Genomic DNA, 17,549 nt, shown 5'->3' with positions numbered 1-17,549 from the left:
GCCAGGGAGAATTGCAGAGGTCTTGAAGAAGAAGGGTCAACACTGCAAATATTGACTTGCTGCATTAACTCATTCTGTCAATATAACCTATTGGTACTCATAATATGATTGCAATTATATTTCTGTATGTGATATAAACATCAGACAAACACTAATAAAAACCAGAGGGCAGCAGATCATGGGAAAATATAATTTTGGTGTCATTCTCAAAACTTTTGGCCATGACTGTACATCCTGTATTATACCCCAGAGCTGCACTCACTATTCTGCTGGTGCAGTCACTGTGTACATACATTACATTACTGATCCTGAGTTACATCCTGTATTATACCCCAGAGCTGCACTCACTATTCTGCTGGTGCAGTCACTGTGTACATACATTACATTACTGATCCTGAGTTACATCCTGTATTATACCCCAGAGCTGCACTCACTATTCTGCTTACTTTACAAATATAGGCACAGTATTAATACTTTGCTACAATGTACAGTATCAGTCTGAAATCCCACCTGTGTATTTAGAACATAGTTGTAAACTCTTGTAAAGTCTTTTTTTCTCACCTTCTGTGTGCATTCATTAACCCCTTCCCGACATTTGACGTACTATCCCGTCGAGGTGGGGTGGGCCCGTATGACCGCCGACGGGATAGTACGTCATCACCGATCAGCGGCGCTCACGGGGGGAGCACGGCCGATCGCGGCCGGGTGTCAGCTGCATATCGCAGCTGACATCCGGCACTATGTGCCAGGAGCGGTCACGGACCGCCCCCGGCACATTAACCCCCGGCACACCGCGATCAAACATGATCGCAGTGTACCGGCGGTATAGGGAAGCATCGCGCAGGGAGGGGGCTCCCTGCGGGCTTCCCTGAGACCCCCGGAGCAACGCGATGTGATCGCGTTGCTGCGAGGGTCTCCTACCTCCTTCCTGGCTGCAGGTCCCGGATCCAAGATGGCCGCGGCATCCGGGTCCTGCAGGGAAGGAGGTGGCTTACCGAGTGTCTGCTCAGAGCAGACACTTGGTAAGCCTGCAGCCCTGCACAGCAGATCGTCGATCTGGCAGAGTGCTGTGCACACTGCCAGATCAATGATCTGTGATGTCCCCCCCTGGGACAAAGTAAAAAAGTAAAAAAAAAATTTTTCCACATGTGTAAAAAAAAAAAAAAAAAAAATTCCTAAATAAATAATAAAAAAAATATATATATTATTCCCATAAATACATTTCTTTATCTAAATAAAAAAAACAAAACAATAAAAGTACACATATTTAGTATCGCCGCGTCCGTAACGACCCAAACTATAAAACTGCCCCACTAGTTAACCCCTTCAGTAAACACCGTAAGGAAAAAAAAAAAAAAACGAGGCAAAAAACAACGCTTTATTACCATACCGCCGAACAAAAGTGGAATAACACGCGATCAAAAAGACTGATATAAATATCCATGGTACCGCTGAAAACGTCATCTTGTCCCGCAAAAAATAAGCCGCCATACAGCATCATCAGCAAAAAAATAAAAAAGTTATAGTCCTGAGAATAAAGCGATACCAAAATAATTATTTTTTCTATATTTTAGTTTTTATCGTATAAAAGCGCCAAAACATAAAAAAATGATATAAATGAGATATTGCTGTAATCGTACTGACCCGAAGAATAAAACTGCTTTATCAATTTTACCAAACGCGGAACGGTATAAACGCCTCCCCCAAAAGAAATTCATGAATAGCTGGTTTTTGGTCATTCTGCCTCACAAAAATCGGAATAAAAAGCGATCAAAAACGGTCACGTGTCCGAAAATGTTACCAATGAAAACGTCAACTCGTCCCGCAAAAAACAAGACCTCACATGACTCTGTGGAGCAAAATGTGGAAAAATTATAGGTCTCAAAATGTGGAGACGCAAAAACTTTTTTGCTATAAAAAGCGTCGCTGGTTTCACACTTGCGTTTTTGTCTGCAGCGTTTTTTGCACAAAAAAACGCATGCGTTTTTTCCCTATATTTAACATTGAAAACGCATGCGTTTTTTTTGTACGCGTTTGGTCACGTTTTCAAACGCATGCGTTTTTTTTCTGCATGCGTTCATTTTCAGAAATACAACCTGCAGTATTTTCTTGCGTTTTTAAGCACATGCGTTTGTTTGCGTTAAAAACGCATGCATTTTTTCGAAAAAAAACAGAAAACACACTGAAAAGCCACCCTCCACCATCAAGGTGATAAAGGGATCCAAACCCTAACCCTAACTCTACCCCTAACCTCACCCCTAACCGTTTAATGAACATTTTCTGACAGTCATAGTGCCACGTATTTCAGTGCCACGTATTTCAGTGCCACGTATTTCAGTGCCACGTATTTAAGTGCCACGTATCACATATTTCAGTGCCACGTATTTAAGTGCCACGTATTTCAGTGCCACGTATTTCAGTGCCACGTATTTCAGTGCCACGTATTTCAGTGCCACGTATTTCAGTGCCACGTATCACGTATTTCAGTGCCACGTGTTTCAGTGCCACGTATTTAAGTGCCACGTATCACGTATTTCAGTGCCACGTATTTCAGTGCCACGTATTTCAGTGCCACGTATTTCAGTGCCACGTATTTCAGTGCCACGTATTTCAGTCACGTTTAGGGTTAGGGTTAGGGTTAGGGTTAGGGCTAGGGTTGGAGGTAAAGTTAGGGTTGGGGCTAAAGTTAGGGTTGGGGCTAAAGTTAGGGTTAGGGTTTGGATTACATTTACGTTTGGATTAGGGTTGGGATTAGAATTATGGGTGTGTCAGGGCTAGGGGTGTGGTTAGGGTTACCGTTGGGATTAGGGTTAGGGGTGTGTTTGGGTTAGGGTTTCAGGTAGAATTGGGGGGTTTCCACTGTCCAGGCACATCAGGGGCTCTCCAAGCGCGACATGGCGTCCAATCTCAATTCCAGCCAATTCTGCGTTGAAAAAGTAAAACAGTGCTCCTTCCCTTCCGAGCTCTCCCGTGCGCCCAAAAAGGGGTTTACCCCAACATATGTGTTATCAGCGTACTCGGGACAAATTGAACAACAACTTCTGGGGTCCAAGTTCTCTTGTTATCCTTAGGAAAATAAAAATTTGGGGGGCTAAAAATCATTTTTGTGGGAAAAAAAAGATGTTTTATTTTCACGGCTCTGCGTTATAAACTGTAGTGAAACACTTGGGGGTTCAAAGTTCTCACAACACATCTAGATAAGTTCCTTGGGAGGTCTAGTTTCCAATATGGGGTCACTTGTGGGGGGTTTGTACTGTTTGGGTACATCAGGGGCTCTGCAAATGCAACGTGACGCCTGCAGACCAATCCATTTAAGTCTGCATTCCAAATGGCGCTCCTTCCCTTCCGAGCTCTGTCATGCACCCAAACAGTGGTTCCCCCCCACATATGGGGTATCAACGTACTCAGGACAAATTGGACAACAACTTTTGGGGTCTAATTTATCCTGTTACCCTTGTGAAAATACAAAACTGGGGGCTAAAAAATCATTTTTGTGAAAAAAAAAAAGAATTTTTATTTTCACGGCTTTGCGCTATAAACTTTAGTGAAACACTTGGGGGTTCAAAGTTCTCAAAACACATCTAGATAAGTTCCTTGGGAGGTCTAGTTTCCAATATGGGGTCACTTGTGGGGGGTTTGTACTGTTTGGGTACATCAGGGGCTCTGCAAATGCAACGTGACGGCTGCTGACCAATCCATTTAAGTCTGCATTCCAAATGGCGCTCCTTCCCTTCCGAGCTCTGTCATGCGCCCAAACAGTGGTTCCCCCCCACATATGGGGTATCAGCGTACTCAGGACAAATTGGAAAACAAATTTTGGGGTCCAATTTATTCTGTTACCCTTGAAAAATACAAAGCTGGGTGCTAAAAAATCATTTTTGAGAAAAAAAATAAAAATTATTTTCACGGCTCTGCGTTATAATCTGTAGTGAAACACTTGGGGGTTCAAAGCTCTCAAAACACATCTAGATAAGTTCCTTAGGGGGTCTACTTTCCAAAATGGTGTCACTTGTAGGGAGTTTCAATGTTTAGGCACATCAGGGGCTCTCCAAACGCATCATGGCGTCCCATCTCAATTCCAGTCAATTTTGCATTGAAAAGTCAAATGGCGCTCCTTCCCTTCCAAGCTCTGCCATGCGCCCAAACAATGGTTTACACCCACATATGGGGTATCAGCGTACTCAGGACAAATTGCACAACATTTTTTGGGGTCCAATTTCTTCTCTTACCCTTGGGAAAATAAAAAATTGGGGGCAAAAATATAATTTTTGTGAAAAAATATGATTTTTTATTTTTACGGCTCTGCATTATAAACTTCTGTGAAGCACTTGGTGGGTCAAAGTGCTCACCACACATCTAGATAAGTTCCTTAGGGGGTCTACTTTCCAAAATGGTGTCACTTGTAGGGAGTTTCAATGTTTAGGCACATCAGGGGCTCTCCAAACGCAACATGGCGTCCCATCTCAATTCCAGTCAATTTTGCATTGAAAAGTCAAATGGCGCTCCTTCCCTTCCAAGCTCTGCCATGCGCCCAAACAATGGTTTACACCCACATATGGGGTATCAGCGTACTCAGGACAAATTGCACAACATTTTTTGGGGTCCAATTTCTTCTCTTACCCTTGGGAAAATAAAAAATTGGGGGCAAAAAGATCATTTTTGTGAAAAAATATGATTTTTTATTTTTACGGCTCTGCATTATAAACTTCTGTGAAGCACTTGGTGGGTCAAAGTGCTCACCACACATCTAGATAAGTTCCTTAGGGGGTCTACTTTCCAAAATGGTGTCACTTGTAGGGAGTTTCAATGTTTAGGCACATCAGGGGCTCTCCAAACGCAACATGGCGTCCCATCTCAATTCCAGTCAATTTTGCATTGAAAAGTCAAATGGCGCTCCTTCCCTTCCAAGCTCTGCCATGCGCCCAAACAATGGTTTACACCCACATATGGGGTATCAGCGTACTCAGGACAAATTGCACAACATTTTTTGGGGTCCAATTTCTTCTCTTACCCTTGGGAAAATAAAAAATTGGGGGCAAAAAGATCATTTTTGTGAAAAAATATGATTTTTTATTTTTACGGCTCTGCATTATAAACTTCTGTGAAGCACTTGGTGGGTCAAAGTGCTCACCACACATCTAGATAAGTTCCTTAGGGGGTCTACTTTCCAAAATGGTGTCACTTGTAGGGAGTTTCAATGTTTAGGCACATCAGGGGCTCTCCAAACGCAACATGGCGTCCCATCTCAATTCCAGTCAATTTTGCATTGAAAAGTCAAATGGCGCTCCTTCCCTTCCAAGCTCTGCCATGCGCCCAAACAATGGTTTACACCCACATATGGGGTATCAGCGTACTCAGGACAAATTGCACAACATTTTTTGGGGTCCAATTTCTTCTCTTACCCTTGGTAAAATAAAAAATTGGGGGCGAAAAGATCATTTTTGTGAAAAAATATGATTTTTTATTTTTACGGCTCTGCATTATAAACTTCTGTGAAGCACTTGGTGGGTCAAAGTGCTCACCACACATCAAGATAAGTTCCTTAGGGGGTCTACTTTCCAAAATGGTGTCACTTGTAGGGGGTTTCAGTGTTTAGGCACATCAGGGGCTCTCCAAACGCAACATGGCGTCCCATCTCAATTCCAGTCAATTTTGCATTGAAAAGTCAAATGGCGCTCCTTTCCTTCCGAGCTCTGCCATACGCCCAAACAGTGGTTTACCCTCACATATGGGGTATCAGCGTACTCAGGACAAATTGTACAACAACTTTGGGGGTCCATTTTCTCCTGTTACCCTTGGTAAAATAAAACAAATTGGAGCTGAAATAAATTGTGTGTGAAAAAAAGTTAAATGCTCATTTTTATTTAAACATTCCAAAAATTCCTGTGAAACACCTGAAGGGTTAATAAACTTCTTGAATGTGGTTTTGAGCACCTTGAGGGGTGCAGTTTTTAGAATGGTGTCACACTTGAGTATTTTCTATCATATAAACCCCTCAAAATGACTTCAAATGAGATGTGGTCCCTAAAAAAAAATGGTGTTGTAAAAATGAGAAATTGCTGGTCAACTTTTAACCCTTATAACTCCGTCACAAAAAAAAATTTTGGTTCCAAAATTGTACTGATGTAAAGTAGACATGTGGGAAATGTTACTTATTAAGTATTTTGCGTGACATATGTCTGTGATTTAAGGGCATAAAAATTCAAAGTTGGAAAATTGCAAAATTTTCAAAATTTTCGCCAAATTTCCATTTTTTTCACAAATAAACGCAAGTTATATCGAATAAATTTTACCACTAACATGAAGTACAATATGTCACGAGAAAACAATGTCAGAATCGCCAAGATCCGTCAAAGCGTTCCAGAGTTATAGCCTCATAAAGGGACAGTGGTCAGAATTGTAAAAATTGGCCCGGTCATTAACGTGCAAACCACCCTTGGGGGTGAAGGGGTTAAGCAGAGATCTTGAAAATGGTTAAAATTGAGAACGTTTCAGTTTGTTTTCTTTACACAGTATGTATAAATCTGTAAACCCTGTGAGTGATTACTAGGCTGCAGTTGCTTTTTTTCTGGTGGGATTTATAGATCATGTAATGATTAGGATGTTGCTAACTCCATCTTAAAGGGGGTTTTCAGTCTAAAATAAGTCTGCAGTCCCTTTAAAGAGGACCTGTCTCTTTCCATAAAAATGTAATGTGAATCCGGCGATGTGCTTCTTTTGTTTTTGCTCCTCTCCATTCCTGAGATACGGCGCTCTCCTGCCTGTATATAAACCTAGTTTTTCTAGCCAAGTAGGTGTGGTTTACTACTCTTCTCTGTGATCTTGAGGAGCACGCCCAGTTGGCTAACAAGTGTAGATTTATATACAGGGAAAACCCAGCTATATCTCAGCAATAGAATTCACAGAAACAAGAGAAAATTCAGGAGAACAGCGGCATTTATACAAGGTAAAATAATTACATAATTATGGCAAGTGACAGGACTTCCTTAAAGGGGTTGTCTGCGTTCACTAAAATGAGCCCCACACTGTGTGAAATACATAAAATAACAAACTCAATGTGAGTACCTACTGAGTTTGCAGTTTGAACCCCGTATTCCTTACAGTGGACAACCCCTTTAAGTCAGGGATGAGCAGTGACGGTGATACTGTATCTCACAGCCACTGAGGCTTCCTCCCTCTTTGCACATGACCTGCAGATTGGGGCCATCCCAGCAGATAGTGCTCTGCCTACTTGTCACTTTGCTGTTTACTGCCATCTCTATGTTTCCCATCGTGCTGTCGAGGAATCGTTTTTTATTCGCTAGTAGAAAGTCTGAATAAGATAATGCTGAGAATGTATGTTAGTCTTGTAACAAGGAGCCTGCTGGATAAATGCTGCAGACACAAACTGACTACTGCCTGTCTATCCTGCAATGTCTGACCTGTATTGTCTTCCATGCACTATCTCCCCTGTATTGTCTCTGCTGCATTGTCTTCCCTGCATTGTCTTCCCTGCTTTGTTTCCCCTACATTGTCTCCTCTGCATTGTCTTCCCTGCATTGTCTCCCTTGGATAGTCTTCCCTGCATTGTTTCCCCTGCATTGTCTTCCTTGCATCAATTCTTCTTCATTTTCTCCCCTGCATTGTTTCCCCTTTAGTCTCCCCTGCAATGTCTCCCCTGCATTGTCTCTTCTGCATTGTCTCCCTTGCATTGTCTTCCCTATATTGTCTTTCCTGAATTGTCTGCCCTGTATTGATTTCCACACATTTTCTCCCCTGCTTTGTCTTCTCTTCATTGTCTCCCCTGCAGTTTCTTCTCTTCATTGTCTCCCCTTCAGTTTCCCCTGGATAGTCTTCCCTGCATTGTCTCCCATGTATTGACTCTACTGTATTATTTCCTTTTGCTTTGTCTCCCTTGCATTGTCTCCCATGTATTGTCTTCTCTACATTGTCTCCCTTGGATAATCTTACCTGCATTGCCTTCCCTGCATTGTCTGCCCTGTATTGTTTTCCACACATTATCTCCCCTGCATTGTCTCCCCTGCATTGTCTTCCCTGTATTGTCTTCCTTGCTTTGTCTTCTCTTCATTGTCTCCCCTTTAGTTTCTCATTTTCATTGTCTCCCCTGCATTTTCTCCCCTGCATTGTCTTCCCTGTATTGTCTCCCTTGCTTTGCCTTCACTTCATTGTCTCCCCTGCATTGTCTCCCCTGCATTGTTTTCCCTGGAGTGTCCTCCCTGCATTGTCTTCCCTGTATTGTCTCCATTGCTTTGCCTTCTCTTCATTGTCTCCCCTGCATTGTTTCCCCTGTATTGTCTCCCCTGCATGGTTTTCCCTGCAGTGTCCTCCTTGCATTGTCTCCCCTGCATTGTCTTCCCTGTATTGTCTCCCCTGCATTGTCTTCCCTGTATTGTCTCCCTTGCTTTGCCTTCTATTCATTGTCTCCCCTGCCTTGTCTCCCCTGCATTGTCTTCCCTGCATTGTCCTCCCTATATTGTCTTCCCTGCATTGTCTTCCTTGCTTTGCCTTCTCTTCATTGTCTTCCCTGCATTGTCCTCCCTGTATTGTCTTCCCTGCATTGTCTCCCCTGCATTGTCTTCCCTGCATTGTCTCCCCTGCATTGTCTCCCCTGCATTATTTTCCCTGCATTGTCTCTCTTGCTTTGCCTTCTCTTCAATGTCTACCCTGCATTGTCTTCCCTGTATTGTCTCCCTCGCTTTGCCTTCTCTTCATTGCCTCCCCTGCATTGTCTTCCCTGCATTTTCTCCCCTGCATTGTCTTCCCTGCATTGTCCTCCCTGTATTGTCTTCCCTGCATTGTTTCCCCTGCAGTGTCCTCCCTGCACTGTCCCCTACCTACATCTAGACTGGCACTATTTCCCGCCGAGTCCCCAGGTCAGTTTATTTCCTGAGGGCCGCTGCCGCGCATACATTTTGTGTTCCATGCAGATCGCCCCCATTCGCTTCTGGATGTATCTTCTCCAGACGTGTTAACGACTTGTATATTTACATCTCGCCAGCGCCAGCAGCTAAACTGCTCTTTACACCAATGTGATAATGATAACAGTGTAAGAGGGCGCAGATAAAAACGGCAATAAAGTGAAATATTCACTGTAAATCTTCTTACACTTTTTTTTTTATTTAATGCAATTGCCCATGGTCTTTTTTTAAATAACCATGTGGATAAATAGTGTGTACACTGTCACAACATTAATTATATGGTTCCAAGACGTGTCAAATAAAAATGCTATGCCTCTTTGCTTTTAGTTCTGATTTACAGTATCCTACCGCTTTGTGTATACAGCTCCTGCACAGACCTGCTGAGTTTGTAGTTTGGAGGCAACATTACTGAAAGTGGACAACCCCTTTAAGTCAGAGATAAGCAGTGCCGGCGATACTGTATCTCAGCCACTGACGCTTCCTCCCACTTTACATATGACCTGCAGATTGGGGCCATCCCAGCAGATAGTTCTCTGCCTACTCTCACTTTGCTGTTTACAGCCATCTCTATGCACTATCAGCAATGGAAGACTTCTCTTATTCTTCCCATATGTTTCCCATCGTGCTGTCGAGGAATCTTATTTTATTCGAAAGTAGAAAGTCTGAGAAAGATAATGCTGAGAATTTATAGTAGTCTTGTAACAAGGTGCATGCTGCAATATCTTCCCTGCATTGTGTCGCCTGCATAGTCTTCCCTGCCTTGTCTCCCCTGCAATATCTCCCCTGCACTGTCTTCCCTGCATTGTCTCCCCTGCACTGTCTTCCCTGCATTGTCTTCCCTGCATTGTCTTCTCTGCATTGTCTCCCCTGGATTGTCTTCCCTGCATTGTCTCCCCTGCAATATCTTCCCTGCATTGTCTTCCCTGCATTGTCTTCTCTGCATTGTCTCCCCTGGATTGTCTTCCCTGCATTGTCTCCCCTGCAATATCTTCCCTGCATTGTCTTCAGTGCAATATCTACCCTGCATTGTCTTCCCTGGATTGTCTCCCCTGCATTGTCTTCCCTGCATTGTCTCCCCTGCAATATCTTCCCTGCATTGTCTCTCCTGGATAGTCTTTTCTACATTTTGTCTCCCCTCCATTGCCTCCGCTGCATTGTCTCCCCTGCATTGTCTTCCCTGTATAGTCTCCCCTACATTGTCTCCCCTGCATTGTATCCCCTCCATTGCCTCCGCTGCATTGCCTTCCCTGCATTGTCTGCCCTGCATTGTCTGCCCTGTATTGTTTTCCACACATTATCTCCCCTGCATTGTCTTCCCTGTATTGTCTTCCTTGCTTTGTCTTCTCTTCATTGTCTCCCCTTTAGTTTCTCATTTTCATTGTCTCCCCTGCATTTTCTCCCCTGCATTGTCTTCCCTGTATTGTCTCCCTTGCTTTGCCTTCACTTCATTGTCTCCCCTGCATTGTTTCCCTGCAGTGTCCTCCCTGCATTGTCTCCCCTGCATTGTCTTCCCTGTATTGTCTCCCTTGCTTTGCCTTCTCTTCATTGTCTCCCCTGAATTGTTTCCCCTGCATTGCTTCCCATGCATTGTGTCCCCTGCATTCTTTTCCCTGCATTGTCTCCCCTGCATTGTCTTCCCTGTATTGTCTCCCCTGCACTGTTTTCCCTGCAGTGTCCTCCTTGCATTGTCTCCGCTGCATTGTCTCCCCTGCATTGTCTTCCCTGTATTGTCTCCCTTGCTTTGCCTTCTCTTCATTGTATCCCCTGCCTTGTCTCCCCTGCATTGTCTCCCCTGCATTGTCTTCCCTGCATTGTCCTCCCTGTATTGTCTTCCCTGCATTGTCTTCCTTGCTTTGCCTTCTCTTCATTGTCTTCCCTGCATTGTCCTCCCTGTATTGCCTTCCCTGCATTGTCTCCCCTGCATTGTCTTCCCTGCATTGTCTCCCCTGCATTGTCTTCCCTGTATTGTCTCCCTTGCTTTGCCTTCTCTTCGTTGTCTCCCCTGCAGTTTGTCTTCATTGTCTCCCCTGCATTGTCTTCCCTGTATTGTCTCCCTCGCTTTGCCTTCTCTTCATTGCCTCCCCTGCATTGTCTTCCCTGCATTGTCTCCCCTGCATTGTCCTCCCTGTATTGTCCTCCCTGCACTGTCCCCTACCTACATCTAGACTGGCACTATTTCCCGCCGAGTCCCCAGGTCAGTTTATTTCCTGAGGGCCGCTGCCGCGCATACATTTTGTGTTCCATGCAGATCGCCCCCATTCGCTTCTGGATGTATCTTCTCCAGACGTGTTAACGACTTGTATATTTACATCTCGCCAGCGCCAGCAGCTAAACTGCTCTTTACACCAATGTGATAATGATAACAGTGTAAGAGGGCGCAGATAAAAACGGCAATAAAGTGAAATATTCACTGTAAATCTTCTTACACTTTTTTTTTCATTTAATGCAATTGCCCATGTTCTTTTTTTTAAATAACCATGTGGATAAATAGTGTGTACACTGTCGCAACATTAATTATATGGTTCCAAGATGTGTCAAATAAAAATGCTATGCCTCTTTGCTTTTAGTTCTGATTTACAATATCCTACCGTTTTGTGTATACAGCTCCTGCACAGACCTGCTGAGTTTGTAGTTTGGAGCCAACATTACTGAAAGTGGACAACACCTTTAAGTCAGAGATAAGCAGTGCCGGCGATACTGTATCTCAGCCACTGACGCTTCCTCCCACTTTACATATGACCTGCAGATTGGGGCCATCCCAGCAAATAGTTCTCTGCCTACTCTCACTTTGCTGTTTGCAGCCATCTCTATGCACTGTCAGCAATGGAAGACTTCTCTTATTCTTCCCATACGTTTCCCATCGTGCTGTCGAGGAATCTTATTTTATTCGAAAGTAGAAAGTCTGAGAAAGATAATGCTGAGAATTTATAGCAGTCATGTAACAAGGTGCATGCTGCAATATCTTCCCTGCATTGTGTTGCCTGCATTGTCTCCCCTGCAATGTCTTCTCTACATTGTCTTCCCTGCAATATCTTCCCTGCATTGCCTCCCCTGGATAGTCTTCCCTGCAATATCTTCCCTGCATTGTCTCCCCTGCATTGTCTCCCCTGGATAGTCTTCCCTGCATTGTCTTACCTGCATTGTCTTCTCTGCATTGTCTCCCCTGCATTGTCTCCCCTGGATAGTCTTCTCTGCATTGTCTTCAGTGCAATATCTTCCCTGCATTGTCTCCCCTGGATAGTCTTTTCTACATTTTGTCTCCCCTCCATTGCCTCCGCTGCATTGTCTCCCCTGCATTGTCTTCCCTGTATTGTCTCCCCTACATTGTCTCCTCTGCATTGTCTCCCCTCCATTGCCTCCGCTGCTTTGTCATCTTTGCATTGTCTCCCCTGAATTGTCATCTCTGCATTATCTTCCACTATATGGCAATATTATTTGGATTTTACATTATGGGTATTATGTAGACACTATATAGCAGTATTATTTGGATATTGCGTTATCGGTATTATGTAGACATTATGTGGCAATATTATTTGGATTTTACATTATGGGTATTAAAGTACCGACCAAAAGTTTGGACACACCTTCTCATTTAAAGATTTTTCTGTATTTTCTTGACTATGAAAATTGTACATTCACACTGAAGGCATCAAAACTATGAATTAACACATGTGGAATTATATACTTAACAAAAAAGTGTGAAACAACTGAAAATATGTCTTATATTCTAGGCTCTTCAAAGTAGCCACCTTTTGCTTTGATGACTGCTTTGCACACTCTTGGCATTCTCTTGATGAGCTTGATGAGTAGTTGTCCTACTGAAATGTATTTTAGGTAAATGCACTCAGTACTTGGTCGAAGCTCCTTTTGCATCAATTACTGCATCAATGCGGCGTGGCATGGAGGAGATCAGCCTGTGGCACTGCTGAGGGGTTATGGAAGCCCAGGTTGCTTTGATAACAGCCTTCAGCTCATCTGCATTGATGGGTCTGATGTCTCTCATTTTCCTCTTGACAATATTCCATAGATTCTCTATGGGGTTGAGGTCAGGCGAGTTTGCTGCCAATCAAGCAGTGATACTGTTGTTTTTACACCAGGTATTGGTACTTTTGGCCGTGTGGACAGGGGCCAAGTCTTGCTGGAGAATGACATTTCCATCTCCAAAAGCTTGTCGGCAGAGGGAAGCATGAAGTGCTCTACAATGTCCTGGTAGACGGCTGCGCTGACTTTGGTCTTGATAAAACACAGTGGACCTACACCAGCAGATGACATGGCTCCCCAAACCATCACTGACTGTGGAGACTTCACAAGACCTTGAAAAATCAAGAAAGAAAAAAGAGTGGAGAGGCCACAATCCAAGCTGCTGGAGGTCTAGTGTGAAGTTTATTTATTTATTATGCTTTGCTTATAGAATGCTATCTTATTCCGCAGCACTTGAGAGACAACGCTGTCCCTATTGGGGCTCACAATATGGATTCCCTATCAGTTTGTCTTTGGAGTGTGGGATGAAACCAGAGAACCCAGATTAAACCCACATAGACACAGGGAGAACATAGAAACTCCTTGCAGATGTTGTCCTTGGCAGAATTTGAACCCAGGACCCCAGCGCTGCAAGGCTGCAGTACTAACCACTGGACCACTGTGCTGCCCTAACTTACAGTCACAGGCCGACTAGCTGATCTCCCTAATTCTCTCCCTGTCCAGTAGAAAACTGAAAGAAGCAGGAAGAGAAGCTCGTTGTCACATGACCATAAGCATGAAAATCGCATATGAGTTAAATGGCTGGAACCAACGAGCAGAACTAAATCCTGACACTGAGTATATTACGCGCTGTTAGGATTGGCTACTGTTTTATAACTAAGAGGTTTGAGATGCAAGTCTGCAGTCACTCTAAGTGATTGCAGGCTTCTGAATTCTTACAACGCATGCACTGCACACTTTTTGGATTCTCCTTTGTCGCTGGCAAGAGTGGACGGTCCTGTCAGCACACGAATGCGATTTGAATACTTCTGGCCACATTCCAACTAGACTTGATCGGCTTCGCTAAATACATTTTCATTAAGTAAGGCTACGAAAATGTGACCGCATGTATGTAAATCGCCGGCACAAAAGAATCCTGACAGTGTCCAGTGCGCAGTGAAAGAATTCATAAGTCTGCAGTCAAACAGAATTAACTGCAGACTCATCACAGACCCGGACAACCCCTTTAATGCTCCTAACAGTAATAAAAACTTGAAAATTAGTATCGCAAAAAACATGTACATCCAGGTACCATTTTAGAAGAACAACTCCAGAGACGTCTCTTTCGTTTTATCTTCACTTTGTCCAGACGCCATGATGACTCTTCTCTTCCACAGCCATCTCTGCAGACTTCCATCTTCTCCGGTCTTGTGCAGCACATCCCCACATGATGCCTTTAAAACTAGCAGTGTCATTATAATGCTCCCGAATAAAAATATCTGCCGTATGCCGAGCCTCTGAATAAATAATTGCCCCTCACTATATGCTTTGCACAAAATATGACCCCCACAAAGTCCCTCTTATGGTACATGCCCGCCATACTGCCCTCTCCTTTGTATATTGGGGCTCCTCTTCACTCTGTGTCCCCCCTATAGGGCCCAGTCTCTATACTTTGGCCCCTCAGCACACTCCCCCTCCACGGCTCTGATGTTACACTTTTCCCCCAAGCTACCCCGCCACACTACTCAGTATTTATTCTGTGCCCACTCACACTCCCCCACATAATGTATCCTCACATTATTCCCCTCAATAGTCTCCTCATGCATTTCCCCTTGCCTCTGCATGCTGTCTTCTCTCACATCCCCCCTGCTAACCATTCTGTCACCTCACAAATCCCTCTGACTCCCCATACTGTGTCTGCACCTATCTCTCCCAATCACCATACTGTGAATGCACCTATCCCCCATACTGTTTCCTCATACATGCCCCCATCTACCCTCTTGCCTCTCATACTGTGGTTTCAAATCTTTCTTGTTTTCCATAGTGTCTGTCCCTCCCTTGCTCCCCAAAACTTATATCCTCAAATCTCTCCCTCCACCCGTTACACTAAAATTTCCCCCCCAGAATAAATCTTCCCCCACAGAATAAATCCTTCTCACAGATTGAATCCCCCCACACAGAATAAATCTTCCCCCACAGAATAAATCTTCCCCCACAGAATAAATCCTCCTCACAGAATAAATCTCCCCCCACAGAATAAATCCTCCTCACAGAATAAATCTCCCCCCACAGAATAAATCTCATTCCTCACAGAATAAATCTTCCCCCACAGAATAAATCCTCCTCACAGAATAAATCTCCCCCCACAGAATAAATCTCATTCCACACAGAATAAATCTTATTCCTCACACAATAAAACTTCCCTCACAGAATAAATCTCCCCCCACAAAATAAATCTTATTCCTCACAGAATAAACCTCCCCCCACAGAATAAATCCTCCTCACAGAATAAACCTCCCCAAAGAGTAAATCTCTTCCCACAAAGTAAATCCTCCTCACAGAATAAATTTCCCATAGTGAAAATCTTCCCCTACAGCAGAGGTGTCAAACTGCATTCCTCGAGGGCCGCCAACAGGTCATGTTTTCAGGATTTCCTTGTATTGCACAGGTGATAATTTACCGTATATACTCGAGTATAAGCTGACCTGAGTATAAGCCGACCCCCCTAATTTTGCCACAAAAAAATGGGAAAACTTATTGACTCGAGTATAAGCCTAGGGTGGAAAATGAATTTCAAAAATAAAAATAGATGCTCCATACCGTTCATTATGGCCCCATAGCTGTGCCATATAGTGCTCTGCACCGCTCATTATTGCCCCATAGCTGTGCCATATAGTGCTCTGCACCGTTCCTTATTGCCCCATAGCTGTGCCATATAGTGCTCTGCACCGCTCATTATTGCCCCATAGCTGTGCCATATAGTGCTCTGCACCGTTCATTATTGCCCCATAGCTGTGCCATATAGTGCTCTGCACCATTTATTATTGCCCCATAGCTGTACCATAGAAAGCTGTGCCATATAGTGCTCTGCACCGTTCATTATTGCCCCATAGATGCTCCATAGAAAGCTGTGCCATTGCTGCTGCTGCTGCAATAAAACAAAAAACACATACTCACCTCTCTTGCTTGCAGCTCCCCAGCGTCCCGTCCCGGCGTCTCTCCGCACTGACTGATCAGGCAGAGGGCGGCACGCACACTATATGCGTCATCGCGCCCTCTGACCTGCACAGTCAGTGCGGAGAGACGCCGGGAAGACAGAGCGGCGCCCGGCGTGTGGAACGCGGACAGGAAAATATGCGATACTTACCTGCTCCCGGCGTCCTGCTCCCGGCGTCCCGCTCCTTCCCCCGGACAGCTGGTCTCCGGTGCCGCAGCCTCTTCCTCTATCAGCGGTCACTGTTACCGCTGATTAGAGAAATGAATTATGCGGCTCCGCCCCTATGGGAGGTGGAGCAGCCTATTCATTTCTCTAATGAGCGGTCCCATGTGACCACTGAACAGGGGAAGAGCTGCAGCACCCGGAGACCGTGGGACGGGCAGGGGGAGCGACAGGAGCGCCAGAAGCAGGTAAGTATGCCTCAGCGCCCTCTCCCCCTTACCCGCCGACCCTGCCGCCGACCGTGACTCGAGTATAAGCCGAGAGGGGCACTTTCAGCCCAAAAATTTGGGCTGAAAATCTCGGCTTATACTCGAGTATATACGGTAATCACCTGCACAGAATGATTCCAGCACCTTGTGGACTGCTAAGGAAATCCTGAAAACATGACCTGTTGGCGGCCCTCGAGGAATGCAATTTGACACCTCTGCCCTACAGAATCCTCCTCACAGAATAAATCTCCCCCTACAAAATAAGTCTTCCCCTCACAGAATACATCTTCCCCCCCGCAGAATAAATGCCCCCATAGAGTAAATCTCCCCTCACAGAATAAATCTCCCCTCACAGAATAAATCTCCCCTCACAGAATAAATCTCCCCCCACAGAGTAAATCCTCCCCCCGCAGAATACATCTTCCCTCCACAGAATAAATCCTCACAGAATAAATCCCCTCATAAAGTAAATATTCGCCCAGAGAATCCTCCTCACAGAAAAAACTCTCCCCCACCCCACATTTAATCTTCAGTATCTTCAGCTCCAGAGTGGAGCACTTACCACCGATGTTCTTCGCGCTTCTGGGCGCCGGCGAGTGAAGTCAGCAGCGTGATCACATGACCTGATCACATGACCTGATCACGCTGCTGGCTTCGCTTTGACCCGGCGGTCAGAGCCTCAATTGTACTTGCTTTTGTAAGACGCGAGTACAATTGAACGCTGGGAGCCGGCGCCCTGCAGCTTCTCTATGCCGGCCGTCAGCTTCAAGGCCGGCTGAGAGAACTGACGACTTCCAGTCCATGGAGCGGCAGAATGCAGCTGCCAGGAGAGACATTAGGCGGCCTGACTGTGCCCCCTGCTGGCAGCGCCCCCCCCCCCCCCCAGATACGCCTCTGATAATACCAATATATACTTATAAAAACACTCAGTCTCTTTTTCTCTTTTTGGGTACCCTAGAAAAGAGAGGCCCAGGGCATTTGCCCAGTTTGTCACACTAGATTATAAAATGACTCTGTCCTCAC

The 17,549-nt window shown here is 44.8% G+C and overlaps 1 protein-coding gene across 4 annotated transcripts in view; it reads left to right on the top strand.

The window, feature by feature from the left end:
- The window catches only part of GJA5 (gap junction protein alpha 5), a 141,361-nt gene that overhangs the window by 92,351 nt on the left and 31,461 nt on the right, over positions 1-17,549 (top strand). Inside the window, exon 1 of one of the 4 annotated variants that reach the window (XM_077293815.1) lies at positions 13,268-13,287. The exons of the other annotated variants lie outside the window; for them this stretch is intronic. The gene's annotated coding sequence lies outside the window, so the exon portion shown is untranslated. Of the gene's footprint in view, positions 1-13,267; positions 13,288-17,549 lie in introns of those variants that run through there. 4 annotated transcript variants of the gene reach the window in all.

The sequence above is a fragment of the Ranitomeya variabilis genome, chromosome 3 (genome assembly GCF_051348905.1).
Source record: "Ranitomeya variabilis isolate aRanVar5 chromosome 3, aRanVar5.hap1, whole genome shotgun sequence".
Classification (NCBI taxonomy): domain Eukaryota; kingdom Metazoa; phylum Chordata; class Amphibia; order Anura; family Dendrobatidae; genus Ranitomeya; species Ranitomeya variabilis.
The sequence above is the reverse complement of the archived record's forward strand: the minus strand, read 5'-3'. Positions and strand labels throughout refer to the sequence as shown.